The sequence below is a fragment of the Oncorhynchus gorbuscha genome, linkage group LG21 (assembly GCF_021184085.1).
Source record: "Oncorhynchus gorbuscha isolate QuinsamMale2020 ecotype Even-year linkage group LG21, OgorEven_v1.0, whole genome shotgun sequence".
Taxonomy (NCBI): Eukaryota; Metazoa; Chordata; class Actinopteri; order Salmoniformes; family Salmonidae; genus Oncorhynchus; species Oncorhynchus gorbuscha.
The window spans coordinates 22,075,964-22,095,224 of record NC_060193.1 but is presented as its reverse complement, the minus strand read 5'-3'; the positions used below and the strand labels follow the sequence as shown (position 1 = coordinate 22,095,224).

Genomic DNA, 19,261 nt, shown 5'->3' with positions numbered 1-19,261 from the left:
TCAGTGGCTACTCAGTGAGGGGAAAGTCATGTTTTTTTTATGTCGCTTTTTAAAATGCTAATGTGGCCTTTTGGCATTTAGCAGAACTCTGGAGGATACTTTGGAGGCTTGCAGACACGGCTGTCGTTAGCGCCGCTCGCACCTCTCGGCACGCCTCGTGGTCTTGGCAACCAAGAATCAAATTACAGCCCATGCAAATGGACCTCCTGGTGAGTGTGTCGGTCTCCCACAGTAACAGACCATTCTCTCTTTCTTTCTCTCTCTCTCTAATAGCTTGTGGTGGAACTCTAACTGTGATGTAGGGGAAACAAACCATATGCTATGAGACTAACAATATACATATATCTATGAAATGCAAAGCATGTTCAGCCCTAGACAAAATAAAGCATACAATTCATTCTACTTGGCAGACCTGGGTTCAAATAGTACTTTTATTGTGCCAGAGGGGTGGTGTTTTAACTTTTGGGGATATTTCATTGGTTTTATTGTGTCAGACAAGCTCAATCAAGTGGAGCTGAAGTATTGAAATAAACAAATACTATTTGAACCTCAGACTCATGTACTGTCCTTCTGTAGTACTCATTGGGACATTAGTTGTGAATCTGTATGTCTGTGCATATACATGTGTTGGTGGATGGTGAAAAGCTGCTGCAGAGAGTGAGCCTTGTATGTGCTATGCGTAAATTTGGTGTGTTTGTTTGTTGATGGGGTAAGCACTTCCGAGTACCCCTGTGTGCCCACTGCCAGTGGAAGGCCACTCGAATCGATTGGCAGGGCTTAAGGGCCTCAGGGAAAGGGCACATTTGGGGTCCCTCTCTGAGCTCCGCGGGCACACTGTGCTATGGTGCTGCCCCACTGTCGTTTGCTCTCTATACCCCTTCCAGCAGGCTCATCCAAGCACACTGTGGTGCCAATACTCAATGCCAAAGGGCAGCGAACGGATGAAGTGCATGGGGAGAGCAGCTCGTCTCTAAAAAGAGGCATTTTTAATCTATGGTCTATTTTGGTCACCGGAAAAAAAGGCTTCACTTATGTTCTTTGTGCATAGTGACTCTGTTTGAATGGCTCATACATTGCAATTAGCATTTAGCCACCAATGCAAAACTATTAGAGGTTCTTGCAATTAACAAAAACAACGTGTGTTGGCATTTGTTCGAGTTGGAGTCACTAATGATAGGATGTTAATAGATCAAGACATATGTCTTTCGGACTAGCCTCGACTACTTTTCCTATCATCTGAAGCTGACTCGACCCCATCACTCTCCGTCTTTTCCATCTAACTATTTTCCACTTTTCCATCTATCCCCTTTTTCATTTAATTGTCAGTCTACTGCAATTCAGCTTTTCACTGTGACGGTGTGCAAGATTAAACAAGCCAAACTATATATCGTATTTTATTCATTTCAGAAAGTTTATGAACAAACAGGGTCTCCAGCAGGTGTTTTATGTAGTGCAGGGAATGGCAAAAACAGGCCAAGCAGAGCAAAGAAAAGAGAAACAAACATGGGGGTCATTTGTCAGAGGGTACGGGCATCACCTGCTCCTGTCCTGCTCTAGTTTAAATACAGTAGTTTAGATGTGTATAGGAACCGTGCGTGCGTGCGTGCGTGCGTGCGTGCGTGCGTGCGTGCGTGCGTGCGTGCGTGCGTGCGTGCGTGCGTGCGTGCGTGTGTGTGTGTGTGAGAGAGATACATACAAGGGGGTGCAGATAGCATTGTACTTATTTTTTGTGCAATCTTATTCCATTCTTATTGATTTGTTTACAACTATTCTTTATTTTATTGGCACTGGTATTATTATAACAATTTATATATGTAATGACGTGTGTGTGTGTGTGTGTGTGTGTGTGTGTGTGTGTGTGTGTGTGTGTGTGTGTGTGTGTGTGTGTGTGTGTGTGTGTGTGTGTGTGTGTGTGTGTGTGTGTGTGTGTGTGTATATATATATGTATTTTACTCAAACCAGTGAATATCATTTATTATAGACTTGTAAGGTCCTGCTTTTATTTTCTTAGTCAACCTTGTGTTCTTGAATGTAGCCCTGTTTCTTTGTGTTCTGGAACGTAGCCCTGTTTCTTTGTGTTCTGGAACGTAGCCCTGTTTCTTTGTGTTCTGGAACGTAGCCCTGTTTCTTTGTGTTCTGGAACGTAGCCCTGTTTATTTGTGTTCTTGAACGTAGCCCTGTTTCTTTGTGTTCTTGAATGTAGCCCTGTTTCTTTGTTTATTGATTTCACCTGTGTTCATTCCTCACCTGGTCTCATCAGCTCCCTATTTAGTTCAGTTCTTTCTGTTTTTATGGTTGTGATGTATTGTTTGTTTTTGACTGCCTGTGTTTGACCATTGCCTGCCTGTGTTTGACCATTGCCTGCCTGTGTTTGACCATTGCCTGCCTGTGTTTGACCATTGCCTGCCTGTGTTTGACCATTGCCTGCCTGTGTTTGACAATATCTCCCACGCTCTACGTGTGAATCTACACCTTTTTCTCCCTGAGTATTAATTACAAAACTATCCGCTCTTGGTCTATACAGTTCACACTTTGGTTCTAAAACAACAAAACCAGAATTGATTTTAAACATCAGGGGACAGGACAATATATTCCAACTGGAAACATGGTGTTGTGGAGACATTGATACTCAGTGTCCCTCAGGCTATAGAGAAAGTTTGCTATCATCAATCAAATATAAAGATGTTAAACAGGGCCGAGACTCATGGGGGAATCATCATTTGGCATAAGCAGGATTTAGCACTGAATGAAATGAAAAAATATACTAACCACATTTGGCTAAAACTTAACAAAGGTACAGGTCAGTTTACTTACTGCTCAGCTCTTAAGACAAGTGTAGTCTATTATGCCATCAAGGACATTGACCCCTCCATTAGTGCATTCACTGTCAGACCACAGACACCATTATCAAATCACAGTCAGATCAACATGTTTCTGAAGAAATTAACCTCTAATACTCATTTAAATAACAGCCCAATAAACTCTACAACATGAATCAATCATACAGATGGGCTCCAAACAGTGCAGAGAAATTCATTGAAAAATTGAACTCAAATGAAATAATGAACTCTATACAGGTCTTCAATAATTCACAATAGCAAAACAATAAAGAAGGTGTCCATTTGGCTACTCAAAACATCAATTGCATATTTGAAAAAGCAGCATCAAAAGTAAATTTGAGAAAACCGATGCAACATCAGAAACAAAAAACAAAATGTTTCTGAAAACTTTTTGATAATGGATTTAAAACAATTAGAAAACACCAAAGACAAATGTCAACTGAAAAACATAAGCAGCAAAACAACCTAGAGCTACGCTATGAATAGTTTGAAATTCTGAAACAGTATAAACATACACTGAAATGTAATTATACCAATAAGACACTTGATGAAGTTGAAAACTCAATTGACCAATAACCCAACAAGATCTAAATGAAAAGCTAAGATCTATTAAACCAAAGAAGGCTTGTGGTCTAGATAACATCAGAAATGAAATGCTTAACTTGAATTTTTTCAACATGGTACTTACTTCTGTCTGCTTTCCTGATGTCTGGAACTAGGAGAACATCTCTCTATCCACAAAAGTGGAGACAAATCAGACTCCAATAATTACAGCGGAATTTACGTAAACAGTAACTTGGGAAAGGTTTTCAGTAGCATTTTGAATTCAAGAATTCAAACCTTTCTTCAAGAAAAAACTGTATTAAGTAAATGTCAAATTGGCTTTCTCCCCAAACATCACACTACTGACCATATACAGTTGAAGTTGGAAGTTTACATAAACAAACTATAGGTTTGGCAAGTCAGTTAGGACATCTACTGTGTGCATGACACAAGTCATTTTTCCAACAATTATTTACAGACCGAAACAATGGTACGCAAATATAAACACCATGAGACCACACAGCCGTCATAACGCTCAGAAAGGAGAAGCATTCTGTCTCCTAGAGATGTACGTACTTTGGTGCAAGAAAGTGCATATAAATCCCAGAACAACAGCAAAGAACCTTGTGAAGATGCTGGAGGAAACAGGTACAGAAGTATCTATATCCACAGTAAAATGAGTCCTATATCGACAACCTGAAAGGCCACTCAGCAAGGAAGAAGCTACTGCTCCAAAACCACCACAAAAAAAGCAAGACTAGGGTTTGCAACTGCACATGGGGACAAAGATCGTATGTTTTGGAGAAATGTCTTCTGGTCAGATGAAACAAAAATAGAACTGTTTGGCCATAATGACCATCGTTATGCATCGTTATGTTTGGAGGAAAAGGGAGAGGCTTGCAAGCCGAAGAACACCATCCCAACCGCGAAGCACGGGGATGGCAGCGTCATGTTGTGGGGGTACCTTGCTGCAGGAGGGACTGGTGCACTCACAAAATAGATGGCATCATGAAAAAGGAAGATGTGGATATATTGAAGCAACATCTCAAGACATCAGTCAGGAAGTTAAAGCTTGGTCGCAAATGGGTCTTCCAAATGGACAATGACCCCAAGCATACTTCCAAATTTATGGTTTAAGGACAACAAAGTCAAGGTATTGGAGTGGCCATCACAAAGTCCTGACCTCAATCCTATAGAAAATGTGTGGGCAGAACTGAAAAGTGTGTGCGAGCAAGGAGGCCTACAAACCTGACTCAGTTACACCAGCTCTGTCAGGAGGAATGGGCCAAAATTCCCCCAACTTATTGTGGGAAACTTGTGGAAGGCTACCCGAAACATTTGACCAAGTTAAACAATTTAAAGGTAATGCTACCAAATACTAATTGAGTGTATATAAACTTCTGACCCACTGGGAATGTTATGAAATAAATAAAAGCTGAAATAAATCATTCTCTCTTATTATTTGGACATTTCACATTCTTAAAATAAAGTGGTGATCCTAAGACAGGGACTTTTTACTAGGATTAAATGTCAGGAATTGTGAAAAACTGGGTTTAAATGTATTTGGCTGAGGTATATGCAAACGTCCGACTTCAACTGTATATACACCTTACACACTGTTACGAGCCTCCTAACGGAGGGAGGTGCAGGAATCAGGAGCCGGAGAGCAAGGAAATCCCAGTGGCGAAATAGTTTAATGAGCAGTCCCAACTCAACTACTTCACGAGACTGAAAACACACCCAAACGAGGTTGCCACTCACACAGGGAAATAAAGCCCTACACACGGAGGAGAAACCTCTACTCCTAAACTCAATACCAAAATGGCACAACTGCCTTGAGAAAAGAAACCCTGTGGTGCAGATATTGTAACCACAGAAAACACTACCGCACAAAGACAGGCAGCGGAGGTAAATATACCCACCTAAAACAACTAATAAGACACGGGTATAAACAATACAGACAGACACAAACAAAAAGGAAAAATGGATCGGTGGCTGTAATATTCATATGTGTAAACATACTGAATTGTAATTGGATGCATTTTACCGCCATATCATACTGTGCTATGATTGGTTAAGACCACCCAAATGGTTAGGTCATGGTCAGTTTGATCCTGGTTGGCGATACGTGAACATTCCAGTTATAGCTAATAAAGAGCTACGTTAAGAAATATCCTGTAGTACTGCATTTTATTATTTTGCACAAAGTGTACAAAACAAGACATGGTGTCAGAGTAAAAGGTCTTAAAATATGGATTTTGGAGTTCCTTCACCTCGAATGGATTGGGAGTCTACAAACTTACCTGATGCATGGCGTAAGTACAAACCGCATGTGAAGCTCATTTTCACGGGTCCTCTGAAGGACAGAGGAGAAGAGGGAAAATGCTGCTACTTGCTCCTCTGGATCGGTGAAAAAGGGAGAGAAATTTACAACACATGGACACTTACAGAGGCTGAATCAAAGGTACTGAAAACATACTACGCAACATACTACTAGAGACAGACAATGTACTGGAGGAGTGTGCTGATGTTTTTACAGGAATAGGATTATTCCCAGGAGAATGTACCATTCACCTTGACCCAGACGCAACTCCTGTGGTCTACCCACCGAGAAAGATTCCCCTTGTTCTCTGTGCCTGTCTGAAGAAAGAGTTGGAGAGCATGGAGCAATCTGACATAGCCACCAAGGTTACAGAACTGACTGACTGGGTAAATGCGTTAGTGCTGGTGGAGAAACCACGCACAGGCAAGCTCCGAGTATGTCTCGACCCAAGAGACTTGGACAAGGCTATCAAACGCCCCCGGCATCGCACACAAGCTAGCGGGAGCACACTACTTCAGTGTCATGGACGCTAGATCAGGCTACTGGGCTATCAAGCTCACAGAAGAGTCATCTAAGGTCACAACATTCAACACACCGTTTGGATGCTCCAGGTCCCGTTGCCTGCCTTTTGGGATTATCTCAGCCCAAGACGAGTTTCGGAGAAAGATCGACGAAGTGTACGAAGGCCTCGACGGAGTTGTGGCAATTGTGGACGACATCCTTGTCTATGGTCGAACCAAAGAGGAGCACGACCGAAACCTCCGCACAATGCTGCAAAGGTCCCGCGAGAGTGAAGTCCGGCTCAACCCCGAGAAGAGCACAGTCGGCGCTAGATCTCAACCATAAAAGAAAGAACCGTGCAGAGCTGGTAACAGTGCTTGGCATGGTCAACTACTTAGCCAAGTTCACACCCAGCCTCTCCTGCGTCAACTGCTAAAGCAGTCCAGTGAGTTTCTCTGGGACAAGCAACATGACATTGCTTTCCAGAATGTGAAAGACTTGATCACAAGAGAACCAGGACCAATCTTTGCCTACTACGACCCCGACAAAGAGCTCAGACTCCAAGTGGACGCGTCAAAATATGGACTAGGTGCAGTGCTACTGCAAGAAGGAAAGCCCATCGGCTACGCTTCCGAATCTCTCACAGACTGTGAAATCAACTACGTTCAAATAGAAAAGGAGCTCCACGCCATTCTGTTCGGATGTAAACGTTTCCATCAGTACATATATGGACGACAAGTCATTGTGGAATCCGACCACAAGCCCCTTGAGTCAATTATGAGGAAACCACTAGCTGCAGCCCCGCCAAGGCTACAGAGAATGATCCTTCAACTACAAAAATACAGCTTCACAATCACTCACTGTCCAGGCAAAGACATCCCTGTCGCAGACACACTCTCCAGGAAGTTTCTTACCTATAAGGACAGCAGCCTCAGTGACGGCATGAACATGCAAGTGCACACGGTGTACAGCAACTTACCAGTTAGTGACACAAAACTGAAAGAGATCCAAGCAGAAACAGAAAAGGACTCACAACTCGCACAGCTGAGGAAAGTCATACAGGATGGATGGCCTGAAGAGAGGAGAGCCCTGGAACCATCGTGATGAACTATCACAGATCAACGGAATAATGTTCAAAGCAGAGAAAATCATTATTCCTACAAGTCTCAGAGAAGAGATTTTGACAAACATCCATGCTGGACACATAGGCATGGAAAAGTGCAAACAGAGAGCACGGGATGTAGAGGACATTGTTGGTAAATGCGCCATATGTCTTGAACGACGCCCCTCGAACACCAAAGAGCCAATGTTACCTCACTGTATCCCAGACCGACCCTGGCAGGTCGAGGCAACCAATCTGTTCACCTGGAACAACGAGGTCTACATTGTAACAGTGGACTACTACATCAGATACTTCGAACTCGACAAGCTTCACAGCACCACATCTGCAGCTGTGATACACAAGATGAAAGCAGCCTTTGCCAGGCATGGCATTGTAGAGACTTTAATATTTGACAATGGGCCCTGTTACAAATCAAATGAGTTTGAATTCTCCACAAAAGCATGGGAGTTCACACATGTCACCACAAGCCCACATTACCCTCAAAGTAATGGCCTTGCTGAAAAATCTGTGCAGATTGATACATCCCTCATGGACAAAGCAAAAGCAGAAAAGAGAGACCCCTACCTCAGTCTCCTTGAATACTGCAACACTCCAGTTGACAACTTCAAATCACCAGCCCAGCTGTTGATGAGCCGCAGACTTCACTCAATCATTCTCAGCACCAACCAGCAGCTGCAACCTGAGGTTGTCAGCTACAAGGAAATGCATGGAAAACGTGCACAGAGACAACAACAACAAAAGCGATACTACAACAGGTCAGCGAGACGACTGCCACCACTGATCGACGGAGAGTCAGTTAGAATCCAGGAGCCTGGCCTCTGGAAGCCAGCAGTCGTCATCCAGCCAGCTGACACTGATCGACAGAGAGTCAGTTAGAATCCAGGAGCATGGCCTCTGGAAGCCAGCAGTCGTCATCCTGCCAGCTGACACTGATCGACAGAGAGTCAGTTAGAATCCAGGAGCCTGGCCTCTGGAAGCCAGCAGTCATCATCCAGCCAGCTGACACTGATCGACAGAGAGTCAGTTAGAATCCAGGAGCATGGCCTCTGGAAGCCAGCAGTCGTCATCCAGCCAGCTGACACTGATCGACAGAGAGTCAGTTAGAATCCAGGAGCATGGCCTCTGGAAGCCAGCAGTCGTCATCCAGCCAGCTGACACTGATCGACGGAGAGTCAGTTAGAATCCAGGAGCATGGCCTCTGGAAGCCAGCAGTCGTCATCCAGCCAGCTGACACTGATCGACGGAGAGTCAGTTAGAATCCAGGAGCATGGCCTCTGGAAGCCAGCAGTCGTCATCCAGCCAGCTGACACTGATCGACAGAGAGTCAGTTAGAATCCAGGAGCATGGCCTCTGGAAGCCAGCAGTCGTCATCCAGCCAGCTGACACTGATCGACAGAGAGTCAGTTAGAATCCAGGAGCATGGCCTCTGGAAGCCAGCAGTCGTCATCCAGCCAGCTGACACTGATCGACAGAGAGTCAGTTAGAATCCAGGAGCCTGGCCTCTGGAAGCCAGCAGTCATCATCCAGCCAGCTGACACTGATCGACAGAGAGTCAGTTAGAATCCAGGAGCATGGCCTCTGGAAGCCAGCAGTCGTCAACCAGCCAGCTCACACTGAACGTTCATATCACGTCCCCACCGCAGAAGGAGCGGTGTACCGCCGCAATCGTCGTCACCTACTGAACACAAAAGAACAACACACTGATGAGATGAACTGTTCCTCTGAAAGAGAGCGTGATGGACTAAAAACACACACAGCACATCATACACCATACTTACCTGCAACACCACAAGAACTGTTGAGTGACACAGAAGCATGCTCAGCATCATATCACGCGAGGTCAGGAAGAGAGGTCAAACCCAGAGCTCTCCAAGACCTGTGAAATGTCAAAGGGTGTAGGTGGATCGCTGCCCTAAAAGAGTTCCAGACTATAAACGTGTTATTGAAAGTTCACTTGAAATGCTTTGGTATTCTATTTGTTTGAAATGTTAAGATGTTATTTCTACAGTGAAAGCCCAGTTGCTGAGAATCCCTTGTTAGAAAAGTAACAGACTCTGAAACAATAATCCAGCATACTATGTTGATTCAGTTGGTGTAGTATGCAATATAAATGGTTACTTACCTTGAGTTCAAACTACAGAGCATGTTTTCAAAAGAAACCCTTAGAATATGCAAACATTTTTCTTTTGTTTTAAAAGAAGGGGGATGTGGCAACTAGTAGGCCGGTGACGACAACCGCCGAGCACCGCCCGAACAGGGAGAGGAGCCACCTTCGGTGGAAGTCGTGACACACACACTATTTAATAAATATGTCCAACAAAAAAAGGAGAGCAAAATCTTTGCTTGCTTTATTGACTTTAAAAAAAAACATTTTGATTCTATTTAGCACAAAGGACTATTCTAAAAAATTCTCCAAAGTGGGCGTAATGTTAAGATGTCTGACTTAATAAAATGAAGCATTGCTCCAAAACAAAGAATTCAAATAAACAAAATCATGAACCAATCGAAGGACTCATAATTACAACATTGGAAAAACTAAACAAAATCCCAAAGCCAACTAAATTGCTGTCTGGCTCTGAACAGAGAATATGAATTGGCTGATTATCTCTTCTCTGTCAGAGATACAAAGCAGGGATTGGTCCTTACCAAGTACAGGCTGAGTGACCACCAATTGGCAATAGAAACCGGCAGACATAAAAAGACATGGCTACCCCAAGAGGAGCATGTATGTGGTCACTGCACGACAGGGGAGGTAGAAACAGAGATGCACTTTTTCCTTTACTGTGATAAATATTCCTCACCAAGAGATTCATTATTCACAGAAATTACAAAATATATTCAAAATTGTAACTTATTAAACCCAGAGGAAAAACAAAAAATACTCATGGACGAAGGAGCAATTGCTCCTCTTGCTGCCAAATATGTATCTGCCTGCCATAGCCTGAGGGACACTGAATAATAACATCTGCATAGTAAATAGTAACTTACTTACATTTACATTACATTTAAGTCATTTAGCAGACGCTCTTATCCAGAGCGACTTACTTATTATTAGTATTATTATTACTATTATTATTATTATTATTAATAGTGGTATTATTGTTATTACTATTATTGTTATTATTATTATTATTATTGTTGTGATTATTATTCCAAATAGTAGTGGTATGGGTAGTAGGGGTGATGGTAATGATAGATGTTTAATGATGGTGGTGGTAGTAGTAATGATGATGGTAGTTGTAGTACTGATGTAATGGTGAGAATGACAGTTAGTAATAAGTTAATTATAGTTTCCTTTTCCATGTTTAGCCTATTATATTTATTATATTTCTACTATTGAGTGTTACAATTTTATAGTTACTTGTTTCTTTATTTTGTATTACATTTACATTACATTTAAGTCATTTAGCAGACGCTCTTATCCAGAGCGACTTACAAATTGGTGCATTCACCTTATGACATCCAGTGGAATCGTCACTTAACAATAGTGCATCTAAAACTTAGGGGGGGTGGGGTGAGAGGGATTACTTAACATATCCTAGGTATTCCTTAAAGAGGTGGGGTTTCAGGTGTCTCCGGAAGGTGGTGATTGACTCCGCTGTCCTGGCGTCGTGAGGGAGTTTGTTCCACCATTGGGGGGCCAGGGCAGCGAACAGTTTTGACTGGGCTGAGCGGGAGCTGTACTTCCTCAGTGGTAGGGAGGCGAGCAGGCCAGAGGTGGATGAACGCAGTGCCCTTGTTTGGGTGTAGGGCCTGATCAGAGCCTGGAGGTACTGAGGTGCCGTTCCCCTCACAGCTCCGTAGGCAAGCACCATGGTCTTGTAGCGGATGCGAGCTTCAACTGGAAGCCAGTGGAGAGAACGGAGGAGCGGGGTGACGTGAGAGAACTTGGGAAGGTTGAACACCAGACGGGCTGCGGCGTTCTGGATGAGTTGAAGGGGTTTAATGGCACAGGCAGGGAGCCCAGCCAACAGCGAGTTGCAGTAATCCAGACGGGAGATGACAAGTGCCTGGATTAGGACCTGCGCCGCTTCCTGTGTGAGGCAGGGTCGTACTCTGCGGATGTTGTAGAGCATGAACCTACAGGAACGGGCCACCGCCTTGATGTTAGTTGAGAACGACAGGGTGTTGTCCAGGATCACGCCAAGGTTCTTGGCGCTCTGGGAGGAGGACACAATGGAGTTGTCAACCGTGATGGCGAGATCATGGAACAGGCAGTCCTTCCCCGGGAGGAAGAGCAGCTCCGTCTTGCCGAGGTTCAGCTTGAGGTGGTGATCCGTCATCCACACTGATATGTCTGCCAGACATGCAGAGATGCGATTCGCCACCTGGTCATCAGAAGGGGAAAGGAGAAGATTAATTGTGTGTCGTCTGCATAGCAATGATAAGAGAGACCATGTGAGGTTATGACAGAGCCAAGTGACTTGGTGTATAGCGAGAATAGGAGAGGGCCAAGAACAGAGCCCTGGGGGACACCAGTGGTGAGAGCGCGTGGTGAGGAGACAGATTCTCGCCACGCCACCTGGTAGGAGCGACCTGTCAGGTAGGACGCAATCCAAGCGTGGGCCGCGCCGGAGATGCCCAACTCGGAGAGGGTGGAGAGGAGGATCTGATGGTTCACAGTATCGAAGGCAGCCGATAGATCTAGAAGGATGAGAGCAGAGGAGAGAGAGTTAGCTTTAGCAGTGCGGAGCGCCTCCGTGATACAGAGGAGAGCAGTCTCAGTTGAATGACTAGTCTTGAAACCTGACTGATTTGGATCAAGAAGGTCATTCAGAGAGAGATAGCGGGAGAGCTGGCCAAGGACGGCACGTTCAAGAGTTTTGGAGAGAAAAGAAAGAAGGGATACTGGTCTGTAATTGTTGACATCGGAGGGATCGAGTGTAGGTTTTTTCAGAAGGGGTGCAACTCTCGCTCTCTTGAAGACGGAAGAGACGTAGCCAACGGTCAGGGATGAGTTGATGAGCGAGGTGAGGTAAGGAGAAGGTCTCCGGAAATGGTCTGGAGAAGAGAGGAGGGGATAGGGTCAAGCGGGCAGGTTGTTGGGCGGCCGGCCGTCACAAGACGCGAGATTTCATCTGGAGAGAGAGGGAGAAAGAGGTCAGAGCACAGGGTAGGGCAGTGTGAGCAGAACCAGCGGTGTCGTTTGACTTAGCAAACGAGGATCGGATGTCGTCGACCTTCTTTTCAAAATGGTTGACGAAGTCATCTGCAGAGAGGGAGGAGGGGGGAGGGGGCGGAGGATTCAGGAGGGAGGAGAAGGTGGCAAATTCCTAGGGTTAGAGGCAGATGCTTGGAATTTAGCGTGGTAGAAAGTGGCTTTAGCAGCAGAGACAGAGGAGGAAAATGTAGAGAGGAGGGAGTGAAAGGATGCCAGGTCCGCAGGGAGGCGAGTTTTCCTCCATTTCCGCTCGGCTGCCCGGAGCCCTGTTCTGTGAGCTCGCAATGAGTCATCGAGCCACGGAGCGGGAGGGGAGGACCGAGCCGGCCTGGAGGATAGGGGACATAGAGAGTCAAGGGATGCAGAGAGGGAGGAGAGGAGGGTTGAGGAGGCAGAATCAGGAGATAGGTGGGAGAAGGTTTGAGCGGAGGGAAGAGATGATAGGATGGAAGAGGAGAGAGTAGCGGGGGAGAGAGAGCGAAGGTTGGGACGGCGCGATACCATCCGAGTAGGGGCAGTGTGGGAGGTGTTGGATGAGAGCGAGAGGGAAAAGGATACAAGGCAGTGGTCGGAGACTTGGAGGGAGTTGCAATGAGGTTAGTGGAAGAACAGCATCTAGTAAAGATGAGGTCGAGCGTATTGCCTGCCTTGTGAGTAGGGGGAAGGTGAGAGGGTGAGGTCAAAAGAGGAGAGGAGTGGAAAGAAGGAGGCAGAGAGGAAAGAGTCAAAGGTAGACGTGGGGAGGTTAAAGTCGCCCAGAACTGTGAGAGGTGAGCCGTCCTCAGGAAAGGAGCTTATCAAGGCATCAAGCTCATTGATGAACTCTCCGAGGGAACCTGGAGGGCGATAAATGATAAGGATGTTAAGCTTGAAAGGGCTAGTAACTGTGACAGCATGGAATTCAAAGGAGGCGATAGACAGATGGGTAAGGGGAGAAAGAGAAATGACCACTTGGGAGAGATGAGGATCCCATTAATTGCCACCACCCCGCTGACCAGACGCTCTCGGGGTGTGCGAGAACACGTGGGTGGACGAAGAGAGAGCAGTAGGAGTAGCAGTGTTGTCTGTGGTGATCCATGTTTCCGTCAGTGCCAAGAAGTCGAGGGACTGGAGGGAGGCATAGGCTGAGATGAACTCTGCCTTGTTGACCGCAGATTGGCAGTTCCAGAGGCTACCGGAGACCTGGAACTCCACGTGGGTCGTGCGCTGGGACCACCAGAGTAGGGTGGCCGCGGCCACGCGGTGAGGCGTTTGTATGGTCTGTGCAGAGAGGAGAGAACAGGGATAAACAGACACATAGTTGACAGGCTACAGAAGAGGCTACGCTAATGCAAAGGAGATTGGAATGACAAGTGGACTACACGTCTCGAATGTTCAGAAAGTTAAGCTACGTAGCAAGAATCTTATTGACTAAAATGATTAAAATGATACAGTACTGCTGAAGTAGGCCAGCTGGCAGTGGGTGCGTTGTTGACACTACACTAATCAAGTCGTTCCGTTGAGTGTAATAGTTTCTGCAGTGTTGCTATTCGGGGCTAGCAGGCTAGCTAGCAGTGTTGTTTACGTTACGTTGCGTTAAAAGAACGACAATAGATGGCTAGCGAACCTAGAAAATCGCTCTAGACTACACAATTATCTTTGATACAAAGACGGCTATGTAGCTAGCTAAGTAGCTAGCTACGATCAAACAAATCAAACCGTTGTACTGTAATGAAATGAAGTGAAAATGTGATACAACCTGTGAATGCGACCGGGTAGTTGAGTTCTATACAGAAGACGTTGGCTAGCTGTTGGCTAGCTAGCAGAGTCACCTACGTTAAGGACGACAAATAGCTGGCTAGCTAACCTCGGTAAATTAAGATAATCACTCTAAGACTACACACTCTAAACCTAAACAACACAATTATCTTGGATACGATGATACGAAGACAGCAAAGACAGCTATGTAGCTAGCTAACACTAAACTAATCAAGTCGTTCAGTTGAGTGTAATAGTTTTCCCAGTGCAGCTAATCAGTGGACGTTAGCTAGCTGGCTAGTGAAGACTACCGTTAGGACGGCGAAATACGATAATTACGCAATTATCTTTGATACAAAGACGGCTATGTAGCTAGCTGAGAAGAAATTGCTAGGATAAGACAAATCAAACCGTTGTGATATAATGAAATATAATGAAAAAGTTATACTACCCGTTGGAGCGACGTGCAGATGCGACCACTCGCTCCAACCATGTGAGAGACGCAAACTCGGTCTCAACCTTTAAGTCTTTACTGAAGACTCATCTCTTTGCTACCATTTAATGTTAATGAGAGAGAGAAAGAGAGACGGAGGAGGCCTGATCTCACAACGGGGCTAACGGGGGCTCAGCCCCCTCAGTTCAAACTTTTGCCCCCTCAGTTTTAGTTTTATGTCCCTGTACAAAAAAACAGAAAAACAGTTTAAATGATTGAGTGACGAGTTGGTGCAGAAAAAGAATCTGTATCTCCCATGCGCTGTGTCAGCTCAATGGACAGGGCGCGTGTAGGGGGGATATGGAAAGCCATTGGGTGGTTAGGTATGACTTCTTTGGGTTTCCTGTAAAAAAAGCGTTAGTATTATTAACCTTAGCCTATTTAGCCAGCTCGAACCAGCTAATCTGCCACGATGGATATCAGAAATGGACTTTGTCAAAATACACAAACAAAGGAGAAGGAGGAGGGGAGCAGCAGCAGCAACAAACCACCGATGCCACTGACAAGCCCAGCAGTGATGATCCTGCCGAGCTCCAGCTAGCTCCATGTGCAGAGCCTACCCACCCTTCCACAAGTGCAGCCAGGATAATGGCTCCACAGCCGCCTCCACCTCTGACTATTTCTGATGATCTTGGAATAGAGGAGCCAGCCCAGGTTAGCCTAGAATCCTACACCAGCCGCAAGTTTCATGTCCAAAAACTTTCATTTAGTAGCGACTGGTTCATAGGAAGAGAATGGCTGGATTTTGAATACTCGGTTACTGCAAGATGCGAGATTTTGTTTCTCATGCCGAAAGTTCTGTGTTGGGTCCAATGCTAACGCAGACAAGGCCTTCACCCAAGCTGGGTATTCTAACTGGAAGAATGCTATTGATAGTACCTAAGGATTTGACGCACCAGCCCCAAGAAAACAATGGTATGTAAGTACAAAACTCCAGCAATACGTGGTGGACAGAACAGTAGGCCAGCAGGACAGAGGAGAAGAAACTGAGTGTAAAAGACTGTTGGATACTGTCATTGGGGAAATGCCATAATGATTCAGCGAACACAACAGTCAACTAGTGGAGGCAAGGCCCTGTGTGCCTTTGACCGAGAGAGCCATGACTATCTATATGTGGAAAAAGGTGAAACCACTGGATCTAAACTAAACAGATTTGGTGGAAGCTGAGGTTAGTGTCCCTTGCCAGTTTTTGCAGACTGAAATTGCCCACTCTGGCTCCAATAAGAACAAATGGACCCCACTTCATATCTTGCAATGATTCTTGGGTCCTCTCTCCATTATACCGACCGTGCTTACTGCACTGAAACATGGACTGACTTTTGGGAGAACTACTTTTCCACTTTGACAAAAGTATTCAGTCAGGACAGAAAAAGCATGCTATGAGGCCTCCTGAGTGGCGCAGTGGTCTAAGGCACCCATCGCACTCTTGTGACTACTGTAGCGGGCTGGGCTCATGCACACTGACACGGTTGCCAGGTGTATGGTGTTTCCTCCGACACATTGGTGCGGCTGGCTCCCAGGTTAAGTGGGCATTGTGTCAAGAAGCAGTGCGGCTTGGCTGGGTCGTGTTTCGGGGGACGCACGGCTCGACATTTGCCTCTTCCGAATCGGTACGGGAGTTGCAGTGATGGGACAAGACTAACTACCAATTGAATACCACAAAATTGAGGAGATAATGAGGAGATAAAGGGAGCTAATGAGGAGATAAAGGTATGTATACAAATAAATACATTTTTAAAAAGCATGCTACACCCAAGGCAAGCTCAACTAATCCAACTGGCATTTGAGGGGAATCTTACAAGAAGATTTCGGGAGAATGGAATGATAGATTCAGAAAGTTCCACAGAACATCAAAGAGGCTGCACTTGTTTGAAAAGGTAAGATTGAAACAATCTAGCTGGTTGGATTTGATCAAAATCTTGCTTTAGTGTGTAGGCGCTGTCCATGGTGCTGATAGAGTGCAGAGGTGATTTCGTGCCATTGAACCTGGCACTTCTTGGTCAAAAGCATTTCACTTTTGTTTATTGTGGTATAGCATGATATAAGCAGAATTCTATATAATTCCAATGCAAGAACCTAAATGATGCTACATAGAGGTATTTCATCATAGAAATGGATGCATTATATTATGGTTATCTTGGTAGCCTATTGGTATTCATTGCTGTAAATTTAACTGTATGCATTGGAAACATGTATTTGGTAGGTTGGCATTGATTGATATTAATGAATTGATTATGTGGGTCGAATTTGAATCACAGAAGTGTATTGTGCCCATATCACAACGTGTTGCTGAACCCATGATTCTCCATGTTTGAAGGGGGTCTGAAAAGGCTTATTTAGCAAGACAGCTGTGCGTGGCTGCATCTCACTGTAGTAGGCTATGTTTTGGTTGTTTGGATTTCCATTAGCCTTTTGTTTACTGCGTTGTTTACTGTTAATGTAACTAGCCTATATAAAGATTGTCATGCCTTTATCGATCTGATATTTAGTTTACTAGCACTACTACTTGGTAACTTTGTTTTGTTCTGTTTGCATTCACTCATTCGTATTCGCAGTTGGTGGTGTTCTAAGCCAAACTGCTTTTCAGTATTTCTTTGTTGCATGCGTGAATAACTTAGCTGCTACTTTCAGCATTTAGTTTGCATTATTCTGGTAAGACAGCTGTGTGTACGGCTGCATTCAAATTTCCCTATGTTCATTACCGAAACAGCCTTGTTGTAGGGCTCTGTCCATTGTACTGATACAGCACAGTAGAGAGAGGCTACAGATTTCAAAAGCATCTCAATGTTCTCGGAGTCTCTGCATTTGGACTTTGTTTATTGTGGCATAGTGTGATTATATAAAGAAAATTCAATATAACACTTTATTCTGGTGCCAGGTGTGGATTTGCGTGATTTTCATCTCACAAGTGATTAAGAAACAATCATCTTCTCATAATCTAAATAAACTATAAAGAGTATTTATCAGGGAAACTATGAAGTTTAATCCTCTCAATAAATTAGAAACATAATTATATTGGTCTCTTTGTAGCATGCAGAGATGTTTAATACTCACTGTACTTTTGACCGAGTCGTGATATACAGTTGTCGGTCAGAAATAAAACACAAGGTATATTAGGAGTGATCCAACATACTGAGTCAGAAATACCCAAGATGCACAGACATTTCTTATGATGTAAACATGTACATTTGTAGATATCTGATGAGAAATATGGAAAAGACCTACTAGGTGCAAGTTCAGAAGGCAAATATTGTGGAACTCTGTAGATAGAAATATCATTAATTGTCACACCCTGATCTGTTTCACCTGTCTTGTGCGTGTCTCCACCCCCCTCCAGGTGTCTCCCATTTCTCTCCATTATATCCTGTATACTTACACCTGTGTTTTGTGTTTGTCTGTTGCCAGTTCATCTTGTCCCGTGAAGTCCTACCAGCGTGTTCCTGTGCTCTAGTTTTTATTTTTCCAAGTATAACCTTTCTGCCTGTCCTGACCCTGGTCCTGCCTGCCGTCCTGTACCTGCCTGACCCTGATTTGGATTACGACTCTTTGCCTGCCTTGACATACTTTTTGCCTGCTCCTTGTACTATAATAAACTCTGAGACTCGTACTATCTGCCTCCTGTGTCTGCATCTGGGTATTAGCCTTAGCCTTGACAGTACGAACTGGCCTAGACTGGCCCAGGAGACTCGGACCAGCTCCGCAACACAGTCTCCTCCCAAGGAGCCACCATTGGAAGACACAAGGAATTATTGCAAGGCCTTATGGATTGACTCCATACCCTTGCAGAATGCCATGACGATGCATTCAATACATTGCTGAAGCAATTCTGCAGATTCCTAACAACGAAGCAAGCCACAACAGTAATCCCCCAGACTATCAGAAACACCGCCACCAGCGGTGCTTCTTCACAGCCTACCCAGGTGTCCCGAGAACCTCTCTTAACTCCTCGGGAACGCTATGCTGGAGATTCTGGAACCTGCCTGCTTTTCTCTCTCAGTGCTCCCTCATCTTCGAGCTGCAATCATCTTTGTTCCCCTCGGACCGCTCGAAGTACCTCATAATGCTAATGTCCGGGAGGGCACTCGCCTGGGCTACGGCAGTGTGGGAGCAGTCCACCGTTTGCCAAAGTCTGGAGGAGTTTGTGGCGGAGGTGTAAAAAGTGTTTGATTCTCCATTGTCCGGGCGAGAGGCTGCTTGTAAGCTGCTACAACTACGTCGCCTCCCGTAGTTTGGCAGACTAAGCAGTAGCTTTTCGCATGTTGGCAGCTGAGAGTGCCTGGAACCCAGAAGCCCTATTTCGACACGTTCCTTCACGGATTATCGGAGGAGGTTAACTTCGCTATTTTCACGTCCGGTTGAAAAGTGTGCCTAAAGTAAACTGCCTGCTACTCAGGCCCAGAAGCTAAGATATGCATATAATTAGTAGATTTGTATAGAAAACACTGACGTTTCTAAAACTGTTTGAATGATGTCTGTGAGTATAACAACTCACATGGCAGGCGAAAACCTGAGAAAATCCAACCAGGAAGTGGGAAACAAA

At 44.9% G+C, this 19,261-nt stretch overlaps 1 long non-coding RNA gene across 1 annotated transcript; it reads left to right on the top strand.

Annotated features, from left to right (window-relative positions):
- Window positions 1-81: 81 nt before the first annotated feature.
- On the top strand, window positions 82-18,328 carry LOC124008309. Its single transcript, XR_006834081.1, has 2 exons — window positions 82-209; window positions 18,127-18,328. It is a non-coding gene; the product is annotated as an uncharacterized LOC124008309 (long non-coding RNA).
- The last annotated feature ends 933 nt before the right edge of the window (window positions 18,329-19,261 follow it).